The sequence below is a fragment of the Chamaea fasciata genome, unplaced genomic scaffold, assembly GCF_029207755.1.
Source record: "Chamaea fasciata isolate MVZ Bird 193981 ecotype frontalis unplaced genomic scaffold, bChaFas1.0.hap1 SCAF_3, whole genome shotgun sequence".
NCBI classification, from domain to species: Eukaryota; Metazoa; Chordata; class Aves; order Passeriformes; family Sylviidae; genus Chamaea; species Chamaea fasciata.
In genome coordinates this window covers 37,164,812-37,179,478 of record NW_027094088.1, presented here as the reverse complement: position 1 = coordinate 37,179,478, position 14,667 = coordinate 37,164,812, and the positions used below count along the sequence as shown (strand labels likewise).

General features: G+C 44.6%; 1 protein-coding gene across 4 annotated transcripts in view; it reads left to right on the top strand.

The window, feature by feature from the left end:
• The first annotated feature begins 2,323 nt into the window (after positions 1-2,323).
• The window catches only part of AGPAT4 (1-acylglycerol-3-phosphate O-acyltransferase 4), a 72,788-nt gene continuing 60,444 nt past the window's right edge, over positions 2,324-14,667 (top strand). Inside the window, exons 1-2 of one of the 4 annotated variants that reach the window (XM_066178641.1) lie at positions 2,324-2,343; positions 2,734-2,869. The gene's annotated coding sequence lies outside the window, so the exon portion shown is untranslated. Of the gene's footprint in view, positions 2,344-2,382; positions 2,870-3,620; positions 3,755-6,657; positions 6,687-14,667 lie in introns of those variants that run through there. The other 3 variants (XM_066178640.1, XM_066178642.1, XM_066178643.1) reach the window with 3 other exon arrangements.

Sequence of the window (14,667 nt, the reverse complement as noted above, 5' to 3'; positions counted from 1 at the left end):
GATGTTTCCATTTGTGAGTACCATGTGGCTTCTTTGAAGGAAAGTGGGAGTTTCTATATGAAAACAGTGGACCCACTGTACAGCTGAGGTAGAGGAGAAGATGGCAGGTGTCACAGTTGGGATTAGTCCACACTAGAAAGACTTGCCCAGAAAAATTAGTTACACAGGGAGTGGGTGTGATTTTCAACACCATTCCCCCACTGGCCCATTTAAACTGGTACACCTGCATCCACATTACAATTTCTATCATTACAACAATGCTTTGCATCAGTACCTTTCATTTTTGGTTTCCATACTTAAATAAACTGTCAGCCTACATTAACCTATGTATAGATATTTTCATGTGGTTTCCTAGTGGGAAAGGATGGTGCAGTCATACTACACACATCAATCCGTACTATAATTCCTGCCTGACCTCGTTAGCTGATTTTAATCAATCCCCAAAAAGCAGCACAGATCTCAGACACAATTACTTTCCCACAGTTTTCATAAAGAGGGATAAGCCAAGTACAGGAAAGACTTCCTGTTATTGCTGGCATGGAGGGACAGCCTGCAGTTCAGCCTTTATTACACTCAGTCTACACAGAAGAGGACCATTATGAATGCTTTTAAATGAACAAAATTAGCCTTTTATAACCCACACCTGTAGTGGTTTCACAACACCTTATTAGATATTGCAGATTCTAACATAAGACATGCAGCAACAGCAAACTGGACCCCTTGAGTCCAGCTGTTCATGGCAGTGTAATCCCAGTACATCCCTATGTTAGTATCCACCCTATCAGTTTGGCAGCATCAAGAGCAGGGGTGCTGCCTCCTTCCTCTAGGCTGGCATAAGTAGCACTGCAGAACTTTCTGGGAAAGACAGCTTTTGCCTGCAATAAAATTTCTGAAGTCAAATTCACAAGTCATTTAAAAGTGTATGTGGTGAGCAGGGTTGGGGTCCAGCTGTGAGAACCAGCAAGCAGTTAATTTTGCTTCAGCCATGATAACTGAGTTCCTCACCGATTGGAGTGCACACCTTGCCCAGTGGGACTGGAGGGGGAACAGTGGTATGTTTGTTTGTTTTTGTGGCTTTGGTTTGTTATTGTTGTTGTAATCATGTTTATTTTTTACAGGGAAACGCACTGAAAATCACCCACTTCACACAATGATGGGTAGCTGGGGGGCATCATTGTCTGGTAAAAGTTCCTGACTCAACTCTTGAATCTTGCCCAATGCAAATAAAGTATTTGCATACCCACCAGCGACAAGGAAAAGAAACTGCACTGAGGGTGCAAACCAAGCACTCAGTACAAAGAATGCCAAGATTAAGACACTCCATTCAGTGCTCTGGAGGGCAGAGCTTACAGAAAGAGAATCTGATTCCTTTTTATGCTCCTTGTTCCATTGCCTAGAAAACACTCAGTGAGGACATCACATGACCTGCTCTTAACACAGAAGTATTTTTTTTCTGTGCTTTTCAGTCTCAGTCATTACCATGGTATCTAACAGCTTCTTAAGACTTACCTTTTAACCCTCAGCTTAAATAAGAGGGGTTTATTATTCATGTATTCCTGATTAGTCTTTTGAGAAATAGATGTACTGTATCAAAACTAGAATGTGCTTCTCCAGTGAAAAGTTTTCTCAGGTGTAAAGCATCCATAAAGCCTATTACATTCAGCTACAGCTTAACACTAATGAAAGCAAGAGGACAGATTTTTATTATGGCTTCACAGAAAATCAGAACATACAAATAACCAGCTGCAGAGAGTTTGGTTTCAAGGAAAACTAGGTAAAACATGCTGAGAAACTACCACACTCAGCATCAGTGTGCCTGACTTATGGACCCTTGGCTCTCAGGATAACACTGAGTAACGCTGAGTAAGATACCTTGGAATAATACTCCAAGAATTTGTACATGTAGTACACAAAGCTGCTTCAGGTAGGTGGTCAGGGATGCTTTGGACATGGCTGTGCTACAAACCCAGGCACTCTCCATAATTAAGCATCTCATTCACAGATTTTAAGTTTTTTCCCTCTGCCTGGAATTAGCCCTTTTTCAAAATGCAGCCACAGGGTCAGACTTTTAAAATATGGCTGGAGAAATTCCCCGTACCGATCTCTCACCACGTAGCAGTACAGCAGCTAGACCACTGACCAGTGAGCTAGATTCAGCTCCTTCATGACCAAATGGGAAGAAGGTGACTAAATCTTGACCACCTGAACAGCACACTCAACACACCCCATCAGCAGGAACCTGTCAGGGCACTGATGACACAGTTACATCTTGATAGCCCTGACCACCCTCACCTGGGACCCACACACACATGGCCCATGGGCCAGAGCTCCATTTAAGCCCAGGTCTGTGCCTTTGGAACCTGTCAGGGCTTTCTAGTAGACACATGCATGTTTGGTTTGGTCTCCTGCCTTGTTTCTCAACTCTTGTTTCTGAACTCTTGTTTCTGTAGCTGTTTCCAGCTGTGGTCCTATCTTCTGCGGTTCTTTGTTCAATCTTTAGACCTGTTTTGTTTGCTCATCTTGTCTAGGGCTGTCAGTGGAGATGCCCTGTGCTGCCACTGCCCTGTTCAGGTATTGTGGGAAAGCGCTCTGGCCACTGAGTACACTGCCTGTGGTGTGGCTACCCTCAGCTCCAGGCTTTTCCTCACTTGAGCAGCAGCCTTGCTATTGCTGCTCCCTAACAGCAATAGTGCTAATGATAATAGCAACAATAATGATAAATGTAATGAAAAGGATAGAGAGGAATAAAACCCCAGAAAAATACGCGATGCACAGCACAAGCGCTCAGCAGACACCGACTGATGCCTAGCAAGGAGTTGCTGACTGGAGTTAAACCATGACAAGTGTTTGTGTTCATCTTATATTGAAGGTAAGCAGGGATTCTACGTGGCTGGTATGGACCAGGACTGAAACAGGGCTTTGCTCTATCCAGCTCATCACCTGCCAGCCCCCAGCCTCGGGAGCTCTCCAGCTCCACTATAACCAGACACGTAGCAGCTGATAGTGCTGTCCCTGTGATGTGTCATCCCAGTCACCATCACCTTCCAATGCTTTGGGTGTTAATAATAGACTCAGTTCCAGCTGTTCTTTATTCATACGTGGAAGCTGCCTTTCACCCCACAATCAGAGCCTGGCAGCAAATGTTTGCGTTGTCACACAGAGTGAATATTGTGTGTCAGGGTACTGGGTGCTTGGATGGCTGCCACAGCATTTATCTTTTTCCACAGCATTCAGGCCGTGGAGTTCCTTCTTGTTTTTCGGTTTCTACTTGAAGGGTCAGACAGTCACAGGTGCGCATCACCCCGCGACAGCCCCTCTTCCCCTTCACCCCGCGTTTGCCCCGGTAAGGGATGACGAGCAGTCAGCTCCGACCAGCGCCGCCGAAGCTCAGGGACGGCCGCTCGCCGCGCCCCTTCCCCCGGGCCGCCGCCCCTCGGAGCCCGCGGCCCTTCCTCACCCGCGGCGCTCTCCTTCCCCGCTCCAGCGCCGCCCCGAAGGGCGAGCGAGGCCGGTGCGGGGAGGGGTCGCGCCTTCCCACCGCCCCCGGAGGAAGTGACATGCTGACGGCGGGAAGGGAAGGCGAGGGGGGCCCTGTTCCCGGAGTGGAGCCGCCCGGCGGGTGGAGCCTGGCGGCCCCGCCCGAGCCGCCCGCCCGCTCCCGCCGCGTGCAAAGTAGTGGCAGCCGGTGCGGCTCGGCGGCCGCCCGCTCCCGGCGCCCCAGCGCGGCACGAGTGCCCAGGCCCGCCGGCGCCAGGTACGTGCTCACCCCCTGGCGCCCTCCGCGCTCCGCAGGTGCGGGGCCGCCCTCCCTGCTCCGCCCGGCGTGCTGCCCCGGGCGGAAAAAGCAGCCCCGAGCCTGCCCCTCCCCGGCGCTGCCGCCCCTCGGCGCGCCGTGGCGGCGAGGCGAGGGACCGGCAGGCGCCGGCGGGGCGTGCGGGAGAGGCGGGCGGTGGGCTGCGAGTGCAAGTTCCCTGCTTTATTCGTCGCCGGGCTGGGTCTCCCCCGCCGCCCGGACCCGCGCCGTTTCTCCCGCGGCCGCCGAGAATTTTCCTGCCGCCTGCGGGCCCCCTTTGTGTGGCGAGCGCTGCCCGCGCCGGGGTTTCCGTGGAAACGGCGGAGCTACGGCGGCCCGGCCCCGCCGAGCCCCCTGTGCCGCGCCGGGCGGGCGTGCCGCCCCTTCCACTTTCCCTTCGGCGCTGGAGGCGCGGCGCGCCTGGCGGGGGCCGGGGCTGGGGCGGGCGGTGCGGGCGCCCCGGGAACGGGCGGGTGCCGGCGCCGCTCCACAGCGGGCGAGCGGCGTGCCCCGGCGGGGTCCGGAGCGGGCGGGCTCGGTCGCGGCGGCCGCTTCGTCCGCCGTACCCGGGAGCCCGTGAGCTGAGGCGGGGAGAGGGGCAGTCCGCATCCCTGGTGATGCGCTCCCGTGCTGTCGGCGCTCTGCCTTTCACCTGTCGGCGTCTGTTCATGAAGATATTTAAGCCGAATCAAATAATGGCCGCGCACTGAGTTAAGGTGTGTCACCATGTGACACATTGTTTAAATAACAAGTAGTGCTTTTTTAGGATTTATTTCAACAAGTGAGCACTCACTCGAATGGCTGAAAAGACAACCCACGAAAGAGTCTATTTCAACAATGTCACACGAAGACTTATCTTGTTGCACCTTTCTAAAAGTCATGTTTTAAGTCTCTGTGCAGATATTTAAGAATGATGTACTTCTGCAGGTGCTTGTGTGGGAGAGAGCAATCTTGCTGCTACATGAAAACTGGAAATGCTTTACAGGGAGGTAGAAGGATGCCAGAAACTCTCAAAAAAAACCCCCAAACAAAACCAAAAAAACAAACACCTAAGCATTTATTTAAAAACAGTGATGACTCTGGCCCAGGAGGCTGTACCAGGCGATTGTAGCTTCAGCTTGTACTGATAATGACTTCACACTGGAGTGAGTAGCAAAAGAATTAAAAACTGGTGGAGTAGTTGTGAAACAAGCGGAAATTTGCAGCCTTTTTGTCTCTGACTGTTCATGTGAAGGATAAGGTTGGTGCATACGTACAGAGGTCTGTTTATATATGCCAGGACTACTTCTGCGTAAAGACTGACTGCATGGATCAGTAGAATGGTTGATGTGCTCTAAATGTTTGCTGTCATTTTCCTTCTTTAGCTGCTCGTGTCTGATGAAATGCTGTGGTTTTCCAAATACTGTGGATTAAAACACATATTTATTCACTTTAGAAATCTGTGTAAATATTACATGTAGCTTTGCTCTTCCTTATTAATGTTTTGCATTAACAATGCCTGAATAAGCTGTATCCAAAAATGAAACTTTAACTGTGTTTTATGGGTGACAGGGCCAGGTTTCATGTGGAAGAATATATTGGGAAGCCTGCAAAGAAGAGAGAACATATTGCAAGCTGCTTATGGATAAAGGTTGCTCTTAAGTAAAGTTTAGTTGTTTTGTTGGTAAGCACTTTAACAAATTTTAGTAAGTGCCTCGCAACAAGGTGGAGGGTAACATATTTTAGGAGTGGAGAAATTGTACAGAGAGGTTAGCACTTGCTCAGAGTCACAGAACACAGAATGCTGTGCCCGGAGTACAGCAGTTAACTGTGTTTCTTGAAACTCAGTAGGTGTCATTTTGGTGGGGAGGCTGTTTTTACAGTGTCTGCCTCTGTCCAGCTGAAATGCAGAGGCACTGAGGCAGTGTTCATCTCTCTCGAGTAAGGTGTGCTCTCCTGGGGTGATGGTTGTAAATCACCCACAGTTTAATGGACTTACTGTACCATAGCAGAGAAGAGTTTTGTCGGAGAAGGGCTCTCTTACAGAGATGAGAATCCTGAGAGATGAGAATTTTACATGATGGATGAGAATCCTACAGCTGTACTGTGCTGTGCTGAAAGAATTGTTTTTTCTGTTGTGTACCCTTGATTTTCTTGCTGGAAGGTGAAGATTTGTAATAATATCTCTTCAAATCTTTTTTTTTGTTTTTCAGGAAGATAATGTCACAGCTGTGCTGAGGGTAGCAAGGTACTATTCTTGTGTTGTAAATGAGTACATACTTAGAACTTGTACTAGTAATTTGGTCTTAAACTTTAAGAATTCAGATTTCCACTGCTTGATGTGGAATGCCACTTCCCTAACTAATGGAATCACTACTGCTGCTGTCAGTGTGTCCTGATAAGGGAGCAGATGAGCAGGAGGGCAACAGTGCATAATAGGGCACTGTGCATGTACTTTACTCAGGAAAAGGTTTTGCAGCTGTGGGCCTCACTTATTAGGGAAAGTGTTTTACCAGTCAAGGCAACGGTCTCATCAGGTGTGTTTGATTCAGCTGTACTGAATGCAGTGGGCATTTTGTAAGGAAAGTAGAAATGTGGCAGAACAGTACCCTGTGTGCTTTGTTGCCTTTCAGCGCTGGTATGTGGCAGCTGAGAATGTGTTTTTTTCCCTGAAGTGCTTTATCTGTGGGGTGGCCTTGCCCAGTGATTCATTTTCAGGTGTTGGGGAAAGTTTGCTCACCAGTCTGTTGTTTGGTGGTCTTGGGCTCGTTCACATCTGACTGTGGTGAGTACCCTGATCACCTCTGACTAATGCTTGTGTGCTGCTCAGAAACTGCTGACTCACTTCGTTTTCATGCTTTTCCCATCCTGTCTTCCTCCAGTACCTTGAACTAGAGGGGAGGTAGGGTCCAAGGTAAGGTCAGAGAAGGAAGAAATGAAAATGAATGAGAGTGTGTGTTTGGCAAGGATGAAGGTGCTGCAAAGACCCCTCTTTGATAATGTGAGAAAAATATGATAGCTGTAATGGTTTTCCTGAAAAGGCATGTAAGCTATGTGTTAGGGACTGAGCAGAGCAGTGGAATAACTGTAGTGAGCCCAGCAGGACGACACTTCTAGGAGACTAGAAGGACCTATGTTATGGCCCTTCTAGTGGTCTGTCCTTTGGCTTGAACTTAAAGCCTTTTTACTTCTTGTGCCACTGTTTTGACCTTCTGCTCTTCTCTATGTCGTGTTATATTCTGCCACAAAGAGCTTTACACTGAAATAATTTTCTGCTTCTTGCAAAAGGGCTGACCTGGCTTGAGGTTTCTACTGTAGCATAAATAACAGGAACAGGGAAAGGCAGTTAACCAGTTCTAGGCTGGAAAGGAGTCAGAGACAGAGGTCAGTGAGAGAGGGTTTACTTGCCAGAAGGCTAGTAAGGTGTTGCAGACATAGAAGTTGCAGACAAGCATACTGATTTCAGTTGCATATGGGACTGTTTATTAGCATCTGAAAAACCTCTGATGTGCACTAGATTTCATTTTAATTTAACTTTGTTGTTAAATTTCAGTCACGTTTTTCCAGCAGGATCCAGGTGGATGTAAAGGTTTGTCCATGCCGGTTCAGCTGGCAGATAATGCAGATTTTTTCACCTATCAGGAAAAGGATAAGACTCAACACCTGCTGTTAAAGACAGGGAAAGAAACATATCTGGGGGGGAATCTATATGTGGAAATGGCACGTGATTTCAAATGACAACTACTTTGTGAAAGTTAAACGGTGTCCTGCTTCTCTCCCTGTCTCCACATTATCCGTGTCTTCACACATTGTAGTTTGCCTCTTCTTACCATGTTTTTGAGCATTTTAGAAAATACTATTACTACAGATACTGCTGTGCACTTCTGGAAGATCTAGAAGCATTCTGCCTGCAAGCAGACTACAATCGCACTTGAATCATTTATGAGGTTCCCCCCTTCAAGTCACAGGTAGTTTGTCAGGGGTTAATTCTGTGATTCTGTTTCACTGTATGTTTTTTACATGCCTGTGCCTCTGAGTGTGTGCATAAATATTGCATTTCACCCAAGAAGGAGACAGAGAAAGGCTTCATTTTGAATTTAAGCCTTGTAAAAGTATCTCCAGAGTATTTAAAGTAAGCAGGAGAAATGCTCAAAGCCAGGCTTTTAAAAGAACCTGGGCACGTGCAGTTGTTCAGTGATGTAGAAAATCCAGGTAGGTGTTAATGTATCTAATGCTTAGCTGAGTGCAAAATTTATAAAAATGTTCCTGGATTCTTAGCTGCATGTTTTTGAACTGTTAACATCTGCACACTTGCCATCCAGTAAAGTAAATGCAGTCAGATCAGACACAGTCTCTGAATGATCTTGCTGGATGTTTAAGGAGGTTTTGACTAACCCTGGCTTTAGGTGCTGAGAATACAAGATGATTGATTAGTTACATCACATTTGGCTGTTCTATACTCATAATGTTTGCTAAACATCAAGGACAATTGAAACTAGTTGAGAGATTTCTTTTGGCTTCAACAGGGTTTGAATCGGGTCCAAAATGAAACCTCCCTTTATTACTGGACTTGATAAATCTGGTGCCTGTGTTAAAGCCTTTTTATTCTCAGAAGTTCTCAAATTAAATCAGGCTGTTAGGGGCTTGATGGTCAGGGAGAATGAGGAAGCTGGAAGTATTCTTAGTTCATGTTGTGGTGAAATAATTTTGAACACTCACATTATGAGGCAGGGGTGAGTGAAAACTGATCTAGAATGGGACTGTTGAAATGTGGGTAATTCTGTCACCGTGTTTATTTGGGTTTTTACCTGGCATCTGGATGTCTGGTGGTTTCCTGTGTAGGTGCATCTGAGTCTTTCACTGTAGCTGGCATCGTACTTTTTGGAACCATGCCATCCACATTTCAGCTATGGGGTTTTTTCAGTATTGGGTGTTAGCTCTTTTGGGCAGGAGTTGGTTTTCTTTGAATAATAAATCTGGAAGCTTTATTCTTCAGTTAAACTATTTTCTACAGAAAGAACCATTAAACAATATTGAATGAATAAGTATTAATATCCTGTGTGTCTCTGTCTTGGTGTGGCTACATCTTTTTTTTGCATTGTCATTTCCAGTTTGGCGATGCAAATTTTCATAAAGGAGAAATTCAGCTACTTCATACTCTTCAGTGTCATATGATGGAATACAGACAAATTAGATCAATATTTAGATGTTAAAAAAAGGCCTTGTGAGTCTTTTTCTGCTTAATGTTTCCTTAGTATTCAAAGAGCATGCTAATGTTGCTTCATATTAATTAAAAATATGCAAATGGCTTAGCTGAAGGAGACTGTCTCCTGCCACAGAAGATACAAAAACATAGCAGCTCGCTTGGAGCTGTAATCAGGTGAATGGCACTTTTTGTTTCCAGCACAGTTAACAATGTCTTGTGATTTGTACTGGGAGCTTTTGGATTCCCTCATGACGGAGGTCGGTGCTGTTGGCTCATACCTTGTGACTTGGGAGCACAGAGAACGTGGTCTGTGCCGTGTGCCTGTTGCATCTGTGGCAGCATGGGCTCAGACCCGCCAAGTTGGGAGAACGTGGTCCCTCCAGCAGGGACCATACAGCTGCTCAGAAAGAGGCACCATGTTAGAAGCAGTCATACTGCAGTTGTGGGGACAGTAGAAGATTTGGTACCAGCCCACAGCTCAGTGGTGGAAGTCACACTTGAAACCAGCAGTGCTGTCACTGTGGTGTATTTCTCAGCTCAGCGACTCATGCCCCATCTCTGACACTTTCCACTTTTTTTTTTTTTTTTTTTTTTTTTAAGATTCTTGCTGCCACAAATTCTATGTTATTCTGTAGTTGCACTTTCTGGCTTTTTAAATAAGCAAAACAACAAAGCCACACGAGTTAGGAATTAGACTCCTAGGAAAAGGCTTAAAGACATTGCCCAAAGTTACTAAAATGTAAATCACAGTTCCAGAAAATATAAAGAGGTCTTTATATGGGAACAAGGAAAGAAAGTTACCCTTTTCCCAGTGCTGATGATTTCCATCTTCCGGTTGATGTCTTTGTAGCATCTGTCAATGCCTTTGATTCCTTGGGTAAGGATAATAGGAACAATGTTTATTTGTGTGCATGCACATAATACTGCCCACTTGGTGCTAAAGTTGTAACTCGTAGTTTATGGTACAGAACCATCCAAGTTGCTGAATACTTGACTTGCATTTCTTGAGGAACAGGGAAAGGAAGGGAAAGAGAGGAGTGCATTACATCAGCACATAACATCCTGGGTTGTACAGGAGCATTTATACCTGCTGCATCATCTGCTTCCACTGAAGGACTTTGCAGGATGTGTCCATTCCCTCTCTGCTCTCTATGTGTGGTCTTTAAAAAGGTGTTGCAAGGAAAACGTGAGCATGGGCAAGAAGGCAAAGGAAGGAATATGAAAAGTACCATTTTGTGTTGAAAGCTGGACCCTGGGGAAGTAGCAGGTTGTGGTTCTGGTATTGGTTGTTCTGTGGATTTACCATGTAACTTTCACAAACTCTCTACCAGGGAAAGTAGGAGGGGAGCAGCAACGGGATATTGCCACGTTTATGTCATTAGTGTCTTCTGAATGGCTGTAGCTTTTCCTGGGAGATGGATAAATACAGGAAAAAAAATTGGCGAAATCCACACTGCTTTCTAATATTATATACATGAAGGATTTGGTTTTGCATAGTGAAATGGACTTGCTCACGTTACTAAGTCTGCTGAGAGGATATGAAACTCTCCTGCCTGGATACAACTGCTTATGGGTTAGAGGTGTGTGTCTGTTGCAGAACTGGAGTTAGGAGGTGATACTTCCATAGTCTAACTTTGCAATTCATTGTGGGTAAGAATAGGAGGAGTAAATATTTGAAGCCTTGTAGTAAATGTGATCCATGTTTCTTTGAAGCCTTGAAGTAAATGTGATCCATGTTTCTTTGTTGCCTCACACTCAAATGTGATTTGGATGTGGGGGAAGTATTTTGTCTGTTAAGGCTGTATAATCAGTTTCTGTACCTTGTGCTGACCCTTTGTGTTGCTGTGAATGTAATTTATAGTTTTTAAAACAAGGTGAGGGCTATCAGTGGCATAAGCTGTGAGTCTTCATAGGAGAGGCCTTCTTTCCAAAGCTTATCTCTTACCAAGAGTATGTTTGGACTCCCAGCACAATTTTAAAAAGCAACCCTGTTTTTGTACCAGCTCCTGAATAATCCTTTGTCAGCCTTCTTCCACACCCCTATTTATTTCGGCTCTTTTAAAAGAAATGTTTTTATAATAACCACCGAAGAACTTAATAGCTACTCTTGTGTTTGATCTGTTCCTGAAATGCCCAGTGTGGAGGTGAATCAGTGTGCCCTCGATGCTGGGGAAGTATTACAATGCAACATCCTGCTGTACTGCCCCTGCTGCCTCTGTTTCAATGTTAATTTCCTGCATAAAGAATGATGGTGTGGATCTCTCCCTTGAGAGATTTTTCTTAGGCTGTGCATTGAGGATCAATGCCCTAACTGACTCTGTGTACTTGAAATGAGCAGTTTCCCAATTGGTCCGTGACTGTTCTGTACAAAATTTCAAAAATTCATGGACTATAAATGCAAAAGCATCTCTACTTACGGACATACATAGGTGTGTTTATATTTGCTAAGCTTTTGTTTGTTGCGAACATTCAGAATCAGTAATTTAACAAACCACCTGTACTTTTGCAGAATGCCGTAACTCACTGCAGGGACTTTATGCAAGTGTGTTTCTGGGGGGGTTGTTTTTTATAGAGTGCCAGATGACAGTAACATGTGGATCTGGTTACCTTTGATTAAGCACTTAATGCTGTCCATGAAAACAGGTATTAAATTGTCTGTGAGCGCGTGACACAGTTGCATGTCCTACACCCTTCGTGGTTATTCACCTCAGTTATTTTTGAGGAACTATCCAGGTTGCTTTTGTTAGTGTGACAGCATAGCCCACATCCTGCTTAGATTCTCAGTATACTTTCTTGTAGTTTTTTTACTGTTTAGTCCTGCTGTCTTGCTTAGTCCCTAAATTTTGTCTGTGGTGCTGTCCTTGTTGTCAGTGCAAGTGACATTTTCGGTTAATGGACCCAGTTAAAGTAATAAAGGGAACAGAAGGACTCAGTGGTCCCCAAGACTGAACTCTGGTAACTCATCTACATCTTGAGTGTCTTAATGCAGCTCTTTATTTTATTTTTTCCCAAGCAAGTTGCAGATAGTTGTGTTTTTTATATATATTTATATGCATATATACAAATGTATTAAAGTACAGAAATCTGTGTGGGAAACAGTTGAACAGCAACGCTTGGCATTTTGGAGAGAAGCAACTTGCCTTCCAGTACTATTTTTGTGAACTTCATGTTCTGCACCCGAGATAACTGATGTACTTCACCCTGATGTATTTTTTGAGGATCTCTTTGGAAGCTTGGAACAGAAGTGCTTAACTTCAAGGGGTTTATTCTCTCCAAATAAATACCTCCTCTCAGCATCAAGCGTTGCAGTCTAAATGTTGCACCGCCAAGGAGTTTTATATTGACGTGTTTAAGTTCATCTCCCTCCTCCCTGAATATTTCATGCTTCTGGAAAAAGGAGCAGGACTGAACTGCTTTACTTTTTGGGCAGTTGCTCCCCATCTTTTCCACTCCTTCCCGGACTATGTATGCCTCTCTTGAACTGTTGTCATCCTTCTGACCTTGCTGTATAAACACTTCACTGTGTTGGGACAGGCACTGAGTCTAACAGGAGCTCTGCCGTGCATTTTGCCAGTAAGGTATGTGGACACAGAGGACTTGTGTCCTGGCAGGCATGCAGAGTTTGTGTAGCTGTTTTCCCTACGTTAGATCACAGCAGGAGGAAAATTTAAAATGGGGAAGGGAAAAGCATTATGCTGGAATAACCATTTGAAAACTCCAAGATTACTTCTGTTTCTTCAGTTTACACTCTGTTACACAAATTTTCTTTCTGCTCACTAGAAGATAAACATGAGTCAGTTTTACAGCAAGTATATAAATTTAAAATTGTAAATCCTGCTGGTAGATGGTATTCATTCTTCAGCTTTTGAAACAGCCAGACTGACTGATCTCTCCATTGTAACAATGTGTGGCTCAGGAATGCTGGACTCCTCATGAAAATCTAAAAGCATTCCTAAGTTCCCTTAACTTCGGGGAAAGGTCTTAAGATATGCTCAAGTTATTCCCCTATTTGAGACTTTTTGGAGAAATTGTGGTGGGTTGACCTTGGCTGACTTCCAGGTTTATTTGCATCAAACTGTTCCCTCACTCCCCTTCCTCAGCAGGACAAGGGAAGAAAACAGGCAAAAAAGTTTGTGGGTTGAGATAAGGGCAGGGGGGGTCATTCACCAGTTACCATCATGGTCAAAACAGACTCTACTTGGAGAAGTTTAATATAACTTATCAGGTGATAACAAAGAAGGGCAGTGAAAAAATGCTCTTGTAGTTGCCTGTGCAGGAGGTGGAAAGTGGTTCAAACCCTAATTAAGCATGAGGCAAATAGATAATTCTTCCTCCAGATTTTTTGGTGTGGTGTGTATAGAGGCAGTCTCCTTGCAGATGAATACATGCATGGACACAACCTCACTTTTGCTAGCTTGATGCTCACTGACAAAAAGAGCACAGGGTCTTCCTGTGACTTGCTTTGCACATGTATTTCATGTACAACAGCGCTGTTAAAATATGCTCTGATGTATATGCAGTGCTGCTGTCGGTGCTCTTTTCAGAGAATCACAGAATCAAGGAGGTAGGAGAAGACTTCAGAGATTGAGTCTAACCTGTGATGGAACACCACCGTGTCAAACAGACCATGGCACTGAGTGCCAGGTCTGGTCTTCCTTTAAACACCTCCAGAGTCAGTGACTCCAGCACCTCTGGTGCCACGTACAGGGGGTTTGGTGGCAACTGATACTGACTTAAAAGGCACTGCTGAAACTGTTTAATCTGACCTGTGCGTATTTTCATAACAGGTCTTTGTAACTCATCCGTCCAAGAATCTGGTTTAGATGAGAAAATGCGAGAATAGGAATCATCATCATCATCTGGTTAGTTGTTTTTAACTTGCAGCAAAGCATTTGAGGACTGAATCAAAGACTAGATATAAGTGAAAGTTTTCATGCAAGCTTGAAATATGTACTGAAAAAAAAGTATAGTGCTGACTCACCTCTGTTTCTAAGTTTGTGATATCAGCTCAATCTAGATGCTGTCGGACACGTACCATGTTATTCCAAGAACTCTGTATTACTACATGAACTCTGGAAACAGTGAGTGACAGTTCTTTGCTTCATTCGTGTGCTTTCTCTAAAAGTACGAACAGTTGTGTTCTTTATGAAATCTCTAGTTGTAGTCTCAAAACACTTACTGACTTGGAAGTCTGAAATAGAACTGTTCATTGGCAGCAGCCTCTGCTGGCATGGGGTTCTTCACTTGGCATATCACTTCTATGTCCTTCTGGTCAGTTGGTCTAAGCAGAAGGAAATGCTGAGAGTAGTTGAAGTAGAAAACAGAATGGATCCTGCTGAAGAATGGAAGTTGAAGGGAAAAGAGTTAGAATGAATAGTCATGTAATTTGCTTTTAAACCTGAACATGTGACCTCTTAGTCACATGAATAGATACTTGTTGACTTGATCCCTAAACAGACATTTGAGGTTTGAGTCTTTTGTTCTGTATCCAAAGGAAAACTGCTATTAAAGAGTGTTCCTATTTGGTTTAGATACTCTAGCTAGCCATTTTCTCATAATTATTTTAAGGAGTGTTTGATAGAAGAGAGCTTCTTGGCAGCATCCTGATCTTAATAGCTTCTGAGAAAATGCATTGATTGGCCCTTTTGTTTTTAAAAGGTTGCTGTAATTTTCAGTCATTATCTATAAG